This window comes from Notothenia rossii (genome assembly GCF_949606895.1).
Source record: "Notothenia rossii genome assembly, chromosome: 12".
Classification (NCBI taxonomy): Eukaryota; Metazoa; Chordata; class Actinopteri; order Perciformes; family Nototheniidae; genus Notothenia; species Notothenia rossii.
Genome location: NC_136911.1, coordinates 5,712,715 through 5,724,347, shown reverse-complemented (window position 1 = coordinate 5,724,347; position 11,633 = coordinate 5,712,715). Strand labels below are relative to the sequence as shown.

At 40.0% G+C, this 11,633-nt stretch overlaps 2 long non-coding RNA genes across 2 annotated transcripts; both read right to left on the bottom strand.

The window, feature by feature from the left end:
- Positions 1-613: 613 nt before the first annotated feature.
- Positions 614-5,062, bottom strand: LOC307026713. The gene is made up of 4 exons (XR_013804430.1): positions 4,573-5,062; positions 4,328-4,418; positions 3,798-3,855; positions 614-1,753 (listed from the first exon to the last, which is right to left on the bottom strand). It is a non-coding gene; the product is annotated as an uncharacterized lncRNA (long non-coding RNA).
- Positions 5,063-8,892: 3,830 nt separating this feature from the next.
- LOC307026714 lies at positions 8,893-9,981 on the bottom strand. Its single transcript, XR_013804431.1, has 3 exons — positions 9,586-9,981; positions 9,448-9,505; positions 8,893-9,241 (listed from the first exon to the last, which is right to left on the bottom strand). It is a non-coding gene; the product is annotated as an uncharacterized lncRNA (long non-coding RNA).
- Positions 9,982-11,633: the final 1,652 nt, after the last annotated feature.

The following is an 11,633-nucleotide window of genomic DNA, read 5'->3' as shown; positions in this document are numbered from 1 at the left end:
ACAGCTAGAACATACTACATTTACTGCATTTCTTATCAATGCTGCACTTTCCCTGTGATAAAAGATGAACACACCACCCCTAACCGAGGTAGAACAACGCACAATCATGTTTTTTTAAAGTGGATGGTTATGTAAGAAATATTAAATTGCGATTTTGGTCCATATCTATAGTGAAAATGTAGTCTTCTCTTGTAGCTCTGTAAGTAATGATCAGAGTGTCAATACATTTGGACTGGATGTTAACAGAGACAATAAAGCAAAGATGTCATCATTACCTTTTACTATCTTTGTTATACTCTGTATATAAACACACATGAATTATTGGTGGGAAATAAATTGCAAATTAAAAATCTAAAAGGCATGTATTTACTTTTCTGTTATTCTGTTATTATTAAAGTAAGGAGCCACATCACCAACTTAATAATAATTATTTAGCAGAGACTGTTCTCTTTTCTTAAAAGTAGGAAGGAAGTCAGATGTCTAGCATTCAAAAGTCATGAGTCATGTCGTGAACAAAAATAATGACATATTTCAAGAACAGGAAATATTAACTTTATTTAATTCTCAATGTTGGTACTTACCATTTTAAATATTACATTTTATCAGCATCAACACGGTAACTTAGATATCTGAATGTATTTGTATAACATTCAAAGCCTCTGCACAGAATTATTTTTAACCCCTGGTTTGTTTTTAATTTAACACAGTTCACACGCATCCAACAGAAATACAAGTTAAGCAATTACGAATAAAAAGAACAAAATAAAAATCATGTTCCATGATTACGTTTAACGTGAGACAAATTAATGAAGAACTTTTTACTTTTGCGTACAGTACAAACAGTACAAACACTTCAACATGTTATTCACTAAGGTTTAGGGTCATATTCAAAGAACATGGTACAATTTATTATTTACAGAAATCTGAAATTGAAGTGGCACGCTAAGGCAAATAATTACGAAATATCTTTTTATCCTAAACCAAAAATACCTGCAAAATGTTGTAGAAAGCATTGAAATGATTGTCTTACCAACATTTGAAATTCAGGAAGTAATGTAAGGTGTCCAACAAATGCTCTACAGTATTTAGTCTTGTTAGAAAAAAGGAAGTGTGGACACACACCAGGCTTTTGTATCTGCTGGATCCCACATCATGACCCATATTTCGTCTCTCTGCTAATATCCTCTTTTTATTTTCATCACACCACTCACTGCATCCTGTAAGCCACTCCTTCTTAATGTGGAACATATAAGGCAAATTAATTTATTAATTAGGTTGTGAACACTTTATAAATCATTAATAATCTTTTATAAGACATTAGATAAACAGGGCAACTGTGAGCGGTTGCTTGCCAAATAGTGAGCCCACATTTATCTGGACTGCTAAGCCTTATATTGGCTAATTAGCGTACTTCGTCTTCTTCATCAGCCAGCATCAACCACTGTGTTGATTCTCGCTAAGTAGCCAATATAAGGCTTAGTCATCTTGCCAAATAGTGAGCCTGTGTTGATGTATACAACTGGTTTATAAATGGTTCTTAATGATTAATAAAGTCTTTACAACCTTATTCATAACCTAATTATAAACCCTTTATGAATCCTTTATAAGGGTAGTCTTATTGTAAAGTGGTACCGGCAAATCAATACAGCATTTTATTTCAGTAAAAGTGAACTGAACGTCTTCCTGCTCTCTTTGTGACTCAGGATGTTTGTAACTCGACCACACGGTTGACATAATCTGCTTCTGCTGCGTCCTGAAAAATAAGAGGGGAGTTTACTGTAATTTAATGATTTAGTGTCTGTAAAGATTAAAAATAGTTGCAGCATGTAATTTGTGTAACCACAGAATAACAGTTATGTCTCAGGACCTCACAACACCATACACTGCACAGCAGACGGTGCAATCAACCAAATAACTAAAAAGACCCTTTTATGCAAAATCCACTTTTTCCTGTCTTTTATACATAAACATGTGTCCCCTCTGTGTTAAGAGATTCTGAAAGTTTCAGGAAAATAGATTCCCTCTCTTTTTGTCCTGATCCATTTATATAAAAACCTGTCTGAAAATGAGCTGATCAGATTTTGGCCACTTTGTGATGTCATGATGTTTTTTTGGGTTGTACAACCACTAGCCAATAACCAACCAAGGTAACTGATCACCTGAATCTCCTCCTAGAACATTGTGTTTGTTCAAACCAATCATCTAATATCTAATATTGCAACTCACTTCTTTACGGCATCAGCACTACATCCCTCAACAGACTCCAACGGGTTCAAAATGCAGCTGCACGTCTCCTCACGCATACCAAATCATGGCATCACATCACCCCGGTCCTCAAAGACCTCCACTGGCTTCCTGTGTCCCATCGCATCAACTACAAATTATAGTCCTCACCTACAAAGCACTCCACCATTTGGCCCCCCCTTATCTCACAAACCTTCTCACTCCTTATCAACCCCCACGGTCCCTCAGATCCACCGCAGCCGGACTCCTATCCATTCCCACATCCACACTGTGCAGCTTTGGGGACAGAGCCTTCTCAGTGGCAGCTCCTAGGCTCTGAAATCCCCCCCCCCAAGATCTCCGTGACTCTGAGTCCCTCACAGTCTTTCAGTCCCGCCTCAAAACACATCTTTTCAACTCTGTCTACCCATAAGCCCCCCCTGTGCTCTCAATCAACTTCCTCTTGACTGCCTTTTTATTATTATTTTATTTTTATTTTACTATACTTGTTTGCCTGTCCTTGTTTGTCTACCCTTCCTCAGACTGTAAAGCGTATTTGAGTTGTGAAAAGCGCTATATAAATAAAATGCATTATTATTATTATTATTATCTCTCAGAGGGGCGTGGCCAGCAGCAGCTCATTAGCATTTAAAGCTACAGACACATAATCTGAACTTTTGAAACAGGGCTGAAACAGAGGGGTTTATGGGATGCTGCAATGATCCGTTTGGTATTTCAGCCAAACACTTCAGAGACATGTTTTGTGTATATCTGAGACCTATAATATATTGTTGAAAAAGAGTGTGATAGGGGATCTTAAAAGAATAAGTGGAAACTCGCACACTAAAACGCACACATATACACAATAATGTTTGCTGTATCATCTTTACAAGGTGATACTACGTTAATGTTGTGTTAGCGCTTGTTTGACAGCACACAAAATAAATGAATGCAGGTTTAAAGTATGACTTGATTTTTATTGGGGAATACTTGTATTTGTCTATGATTATGTTTTCTTGGTATTGATGTCTGATGTTCTGTTATTAGCAATCTGTGTTTTAATGGACCAATTCATATAATTGTTATAGCACACATGTTACCTTTTTACACTTCCATCAGACATGGAGCAACATCAGCCTTCATTTGGAGTCATACGTCTGATAGCTGGAGAATATTCATCTAATATTTTTTGCTCCTAAGCTCCTAAACACTCCATTTGTCACCAGCTAACTTCTTACATCACAAGTCTGCGATATAAGGTTACATAACCAGATGTTTGAGTTATTTTCATTGCTTTAACCTGCTGCAAAATCAATAGTGAACATTCGTAAATGCCTGCACCCAGCTCTGATGTCTCAGTAGTGAGATGTGCTGCTTTGCATGTGATGTCACTATACTGTTAAAAAGTATAATCATTGGAGGATAATTCCTTCTTAATTATTCACATCCTAACACAAGAACAACTATAAATAAACCCTATTGTATTGATCCCTAAGAACTAAATTAGGAACTATTTTCAGTTGGAATTGTATTCATTGTCATGCAGGCAGTTAAATGTGTCCAATATGAAATACCTCTCCTCGTCTGGTGGATACCTCCTCTGGTTCAGAAGAGCGTCTTGATCTAAACCAGCTGGAAAAAAAGGAAAACATTTGTTTTTGTTTATGTTGTGATGATAATTGATACGAGGAGTGAAGCAGGTAGGACCCAAATGCAGATAATACTGACAATACCTTTATTTCAAGGGCTAACATATCACAGGGACAGACAAAACACTCCACGGTGAACTCGGTCACAAACAAAAGACGAACCAACACTGAACACCGGAAGAGACAAGACTAAATACAGGGAGGGGTAATCACAAGACGAGAAACAGCCGGGCAGGGGAGGAGAAACACAAGGGCTACAGGTGAACACAATCAGAAAACTAGACACACCAGGGAAACTAACGACAGGAGGAAAACATGACAGGGAGAACAGCAAAACACCCAAACCTAGACATAAAAACGTGACATAACATGAATATCGTGACAATAATGATCTACAGCCAAATATACAAATTAGTGTGTAGCTGCATGTCATATCACAGGAGAGTTTGTCTCACCATTCAAAGATGACCATTGTACTGACGAGCATTATGATTCCCAGCATCTTCAATATCAAATGAACATCAACTGTCCCAACCTGTTGATCACCTGCAACCCAACAGCATGGTCAGATTCCACTCACTGGGAAACATGAGAACATCTCAAACCAAGCTGCTTGTCCTTAGGAGCATCTGAGGAAAATGTGAGATTAACTTCATTCAAATCATGCCATCATGTGCTGACAATCACAGGTTGTTCTCACATGAAACATGGAGAGTCTTTGTCTCCTCTGCTGTCTTCACATCTTTCCCTTCATTCACAGGATAGCTGGCAGAGCAGGTGATGTTGAATCCATCATGTTGGTGTTGGGAGGGTCTTGTTGGAGAGTCCAGGTGAGTTTAGGAGGGGAGTGTGGACAGGGAGCTGGAGCTGAGCAGGTTACAGTGACAGACTCCGCCTCCTTCAGATCACCTGGGTTTGACATTTTAATTCTGGGGCTTGGAGGAGAATCTGTGGTTGAAAGATTATCAGATTATACACTGAAAAACACTGTGCTGTGTTTTTAACCTTTAACATTTGTGTAAGTGTAAATTCTCATGTAATCTCCCATTAATAATTTCAGTACCTCTTAGTTTTATCTTGGAAGGGTAACAAAGTGAACAAAGTCGCATTCATTTAGATTTTTCCTGTTACTGCTACGGTACTTCCCCTAGGCATGTGATGCAGTAAAGTTCTGCATTTAAAGTGTCTATTGATAGTGTATTCAGTCAGACATTCAAATCAATGACACCTGGTTTCTGTCACATTTGACCAGAAGTTGAAGAAGAAGTACTCGGATCCTTAACATAAGTAAAATACTATGTTCTTAAAATATTCCATTATGAATTCAAAATGTTACTGAAGTATTGGAGCAAAAGTTTTATTATCAAAATGTATGTGTTAAATACTTGGTTAATAATTACTATAAAGGGCATCATATCAACAGCATATCATGTGATTTATATGAAAAAAGTAACTATGTTAAATAAATCTAATGGAGTAAAAGTATGACATTTGCTTCCAAACTGTAGTAAAGTAAATACTCAAATAAATAATTGAGTAACTGTACTTACATTATTTACAATCCACCACTGTTTTACCCAGCACTCATACGGTTGAACAGCCTACAGCAGAAATGTAGTGTAGATAAGGTTCACTACGTTTGCTGATTAAACCAAAATGGCACCTGATTTAACTTTTTATTTAGAATCAGAATTGTATAGAATCTCTCACCTTTGACTGTTATTTCTAGAGGATCACAACCAGCTGTTGCCAGAAATGGTCTGTTCTCAACTCTGAAGAAGTATCTGGCCGTGGAACTTGTGTTTAGCCTGTGAAATAAGGTTGTGCAGTTTCTCTGACTCAGGTCTCCAGTGATTTCCATTAGGTCGCTGATTTCTGCCTTGCTACTATTGAAAATCACTTTGTCTGGATTGTTGGCAAAGTCAGCAGTGTCATTAATCCACACTCCGAAGGATTCTCTTGAGCCATCAAATGTTTCTCCAACTTTGTTAGCACTGAAGTTACGTGGGACATGAAGACAGGATCCATTTAGTGCTTCCATCTCCTGAGGGGTTGTTAGGAGCAGATGATTCGAACACCTAGTGTTAGCCCCTGTGAAACAGATTCTGTTTTGATTTACAAGAACAAATCTTCATGAATGGAGCAGTAACACTTCATTTGATTAGCACCTGCCCTGACTGGACTGCACTGAATGTCATCACCTAGGTTTCAAGCAGAATAATGCAGTTACTCTCAGAGAGCACCAAGCTTTGCACAACCACAATGTTCTGTGGTTTAACTGACTTACTTCTGCAAGGCAAATCTGCATCTAACAAAATAATACAACTGTTAGTTAGACAAGAATAAATAATGTTTTCTTATGTGTTCACTTTTCACAAACTAACTTCCTTTGTTGAAGCTGTGGTCATTGAAGTCAACTTCCTATCATTTGAGAAGAGACAGCCTGTGCGGTTGTTTACAGCAAAGGAATAGAAGAAGTTCTCACCCTAACCACTCATACATGTTTTGCTTTTCACACTAAGTGTTTCTCTATATTAAATATATAATTACTGGTGGATGTGGGGGAAACTTCTGTAGCAATTGGAAACAGGATTCAGAGAGTCACGAGGAGAGCTGGAGCTTTGATGGCAAACACTGGTGGTTTATTTGGAGTTACTCAAGGCCGTAGACCTATGCCATGGGAAAGGAGACAGTGAGATGAGAAAATGACGAACTGTGTTGAAGGTTGAATACCTAAGCAAATGATTCCCTAACAGTGGATACTTTTAACTGAGCTGTACATTTGAGGTTCTTTGCTTGAATATCTCCATTATCAGTGGGAGAAATATTAAAGGGACCCTGTTATACTTTTTGGGGAATTTCTCTTTCCTGTAGTGTGTAATATAGGTTGTGTGTATGTAAATGGTCTGCAAAGGCTAAAATCTCAACGTTCCCTCCAGAGGGAGTTTCTCTCTCCCCCGTGAGAGCGTGTGCTCAGTCAGGACCGTTTAAACTGATAAACTGGGTCAAAGTTATGGGCCTTGGAAAATATTTCCCCAACACTTAGTTACATTCTAACACCCATCTTAATTGTTGTGAAGAAAGCTACTCAAATTTAAAATGACTAAATGAAATAGAATAATTAAAAAACAAATAAATAGAGTTTAATGTATTTCTACTTATTTCCTTTCAGTCCTGAACTCAATCATGGAAGCAAACATTAACATAGTGTCAGTGTCATTTCCTCAGTGTGAGTGTGAGAGGAAAAGAGAGTTAAAGAAGTTGTAATTTAAATCTCATATGGACTCAATCATAACAGAAACAAAACCACAACTTCCCTAACATGGTAAACGATGATCTGATGAAACAGAGACAGGAATATCTGTGGCACTTTGTTGGTTTAAAATGACGATAGCTTGCATGCAACACCGAGGAGAAAAAGGAACTGTCACTGTCTTTGATGACCACATGCAGAAGGAACTCTGTAAATTGTGACATTGAGGAATGAAGGTGTTTTAATGGTGAAATATGAGCATAACGATTATTTAAAGGTGCTTAAAATATATTTTATTTTGGTGAATAAAAACAAATAAATGTGTGCATCATTCAAATTGATTCACAATACATACATAAGAAACTGAGATTACTTAAAAAATGCCATTTCAAACATTTTAACAGATGCATGAGTGCTTCAAGTGACTGACACACACACACACACACACACACACACACACACACACACACACACACACACACACACACACACACACACACACACACACACACACACACACACACACACACACACACACACACACACACACACACTTACATGTTTACAACTGACAGAAAGCTGCAGATGTGGGAGGTTATGAGTTTCCCTTCATTGTATTAAAACAGTCCAGGGGCCGTATTCACAAAAGATCTTAGGGCTAAAAGTAGCTCCTAACTGGCGAATTTAGGAGAAACTCCTAAACATAATGGGCGTGTCAGTCTTAAATTTAGGACTCCTAATTGTATTCACTAAGAGCAATTCACAAAGTGTTTAGTAGGCCTAAAAGTAGCACCTAAGTCTGGGAGAGCTTAAAAGTCCTCGAGAGGACTCCTAACTCAGTAAGACCTATTCACAAAGAATCTGAAAATGGCTGCGAGACGAAATGTTTTGGAGACAATGGAAGACTGTGAATTGATCAAGAGATATAGGCTAAATCGTGAGGGTATCACACTTGTTGTGGAATTAGTGCGGGATGCAATAACATCCCCGACTAACAGGAATAACCCGATTAGTCCGGAAATAAAATGTTTGGCAACACTACGATATTTAGCAACAGGGAAAATGCAACTTTGCAATGCCGACGATTTAGGAATATCCCAACCATCAGTCAGCCGTGCCATAAACCAAACCATCAACGCGCTCTCTAGACCACATATCATCCAACAGTTTATCCGGTTTCCTTTGGACAATCAACAACTACACAGGATCAAAGCCAACTTCATGGCAATTGCAGGTATGCCTGGTGTGGTCGGTGCTATTGACGGGACGCACATAAAAATAATTGCGCCATCAAAAGATGAGGACGTGTTCGTCAATAGAAAGAAAGTAGCCTACATTCCATCAACACGCAGATTGTTTTCATTCATCATGATAGGGGGGCTTTAACGGCGGTATGGGCTGTTATTGAAAGTGTTTAAGTGCTGGAAATATGCTCATTGGATAATAGTTTGCAGGGTGCTTTTAATTGCCTCCTTGATTTAATGCAATTTACGTATTTTTATTGTTTGCTCTCTCTCTTTAACGTGCATATACAACGTCATTATCGTGGTCTGCACAAACTTGTCATCTTGCGTGTATTCTGCTAACTGCACTGTCCATAACTATTTGATAGGAATACATTTCTAGCCTAGGCTATTGTTTTTCGGTGATTTAGTGGGCTCGTTTGTGGGATGTTGCGGATGAGTTTCACCGAGACCGCCTGCTCTGAACAACCAATCACCGTTTGTGAATAACTTTTAAGAAAAAACTCCTACGTAAAATGTTTTAGCGCGAGTTAGGAGCACTCCTAGCGGAAAGATAAAATGCTTTGTGAATACGGCCCCAGGTCTCCATTTCTACAAACTTGAGTTATTCAATAATGTTTATCTTCAAAATGTTTTAATGGACTTTGTGTCTTTGCATCATTCCTTCACTTGAGCATAGAGGTCCTCTGGTTGCCTAGCAGCCTGTGTTAGGCTGTCTGCTGTGTGTGGCACTTTGACCTGAGCGTACAGCGTTTCCTCCTTCTGCCCCCCGTCCTGCACCGGGACAGGGGTCGACCAGGGGTCTGCTTGGAGAAATCGATCTCTCCGTAGTGGATTTCCTCTTCCGGCTCCTCAATAGTCAGCTCTTCATTCTGTAAAAACGTAAGCAGCAGCAAATATGTCTGTCAAAAGATGATTCCTCTTTTGTGGTTTGTACAATCTTTCACCACATCATGTTAGAAACTGGATATTTGTACAGATCTGTTGCGTTTCTTCCTCTTTTTTACTCATGGAGAAACTTAGACATCTTATTTTTCCTACAGTATACAGTCCATTATTGTAAACAATTGATTCCTACCAGACTCTGTTGTTCAGTTGAACACGTCCAAAACCCCCGTCTCCCACGCAACAGAGCGCTGTAAGTAAAAAAGGCGATAAGAAATTATTCAGGAATTAGAAAATGTGTACCTTGAATGCTTTAATTTGTGAGACTTACAGAACAATGACAACCAGGGAGATGAGTAGGATGATCCCAATGATGACTCCCTGATACGCTGGCTCCATTATAGATGGCTTAGGTTTCAACAATTAAGAATACATGGTTAAAATGTATTGTTTGTTGTCTCCCTGCAGTTATTGGTGAGCTTTAAAATTGTGTCAAGTATGTCTGGTAATCTGTAAATTACCAGCATGACATGAAGTATACTATAATAAATTGTTTTACAGTTATAATACTGATACTGTGACTTAAAATTATAGCATTAAAGTTTCCATTTTACTGTTGAAACACGATAACCGTAAACAAAAATACAGTACTTTTTAAATGGCAGTGTTTTATTTTATAGTTAAAATACTATGACCGTAAACACAAACACGGTGCTTGGAAGTTACTGTGTTTCATTTTAGAGCTATAATACTACTACTGTAATACCTTAAAAAAAAAAAACTAATTACTGTGTTTCATTTTACAGTTAAAACACTATTACCGTAAACACAAATACAGTATTGGAAGTTACTGTGTTTCATTTTACACTGTTACTGTAAATAAAACATGTAAATACTGTTATTACCTTTAAAGTATTTAACTGGCAGCAATTGACAAGTTACTTACTGTAATTCATTTTACAGTAAGTAAATTGTCAATTGCTGCCACTTAAATACTGTGAACTTCACAGTACGTTTCTTACAGTGCACTTAAAGAAGACATGTAACTAATGTAGCACAAGTTCCACTTTTTAAACCTGGTTTTGGAGAAAAGTCTGATGAATTGAAGTAAATAGGTGAAAGGTTGAAAGGGTGAACAACAGGAAAAATATATTGAAACATTATTTTGCAAGCTCTAAAATAACTTGGGTAGTCAAATCCAAATGTTTAATGTTCAGAGGGTGTTTTTTTTTCTTTTAGATTAGCCATTTCTCAAGAGTTCATTGTCAAACGGGTTTAGTAATATGTGAGAAGTATTTTGTTGTTTTAATGTTTCTTTAAAGGTCAAAGTTAGTGGGTCCAGTCCTGTTACCTTAGCCTGTCCCTCTCAGGAGCCCAGAGTGGGTAACGCCCCGATTGCACCTGCCTCCTGAGACATCGCCCCCCGGAACTGGGGGAGCACCCAGGGCCGGCCCACCTTCATTTGTGTCATCTCTGAGTACCACCATGTTCCCGCCTCACCCTCCCCAGGAGTGTGAGAATGAGACACAACGGTGGAAAGGCGTAAAGCAGCCTCTTTGGCCATGGCTCGTGTTCAAACGCGTCCACCCCCAAGGGCGGGTCGTCGCTCAGAGCCATGGAGCACCACAGGGCGCAGTGAACACTGTGATGTAGGAGGTCACCCGTCCCAGTGGGGACCCCCTCCGGAGGTGATCCGGGGACCCCCAGAATTGGAGGTTGCCCTCCACTGAGGGGGGGGATGGTCACCAGACGCCGTTTGTGTCTCTTGAGATCTAAACGCAGGCTGGAGAATCACCTCTGCAGGCGGCGCACATGCAGTAACCCGAGCGGGACCACAACGCGAGCCAACGCCATGAGACCCAGGGTCTGCATGAAAGTCAAAGCTGTCACTGTTGCCCCCTGTTGCAGTCTGCAAACTGCCCGAAGCAAGGATGCCTGTCTGCTCTCTGACAGGGTGGCGCGTAGACTGCCTGCATCGAGCCCCACTCCCTCTTTGGAAAAGATTACCTTGTTACCATGGGGTCAAACAGGGAGGAGGCGGGATTTGCCCTCGCGTCCTGGCCGGAGAAATCTCCTCTCTCCGCCGGGATGCTTCCTCCCGCCGCCAGTCAACTCCTGGAGGACGGAGCTCCCCACCCAGTACCCCTTCGCTGCGGCCCACCCAGTACGCCCTTCTAGGGGCTCTGTACCGTCGCCTCTCTCCGCCTTACCACCGCTGGGCGCTCTCTCCCTTGCGGAGAGACCTCAGGGTGAGCCAGCGGCAGCATGCGGCTGAACTGCGCCCTCTCTCCCTCCAGGCGACCGAGGATATCGATCCGGAGAGCCCTTCCGTGGCAACGGGGGCCCCAAGGAGATCGTCTCGGTCTTTCTTGGCCAGTG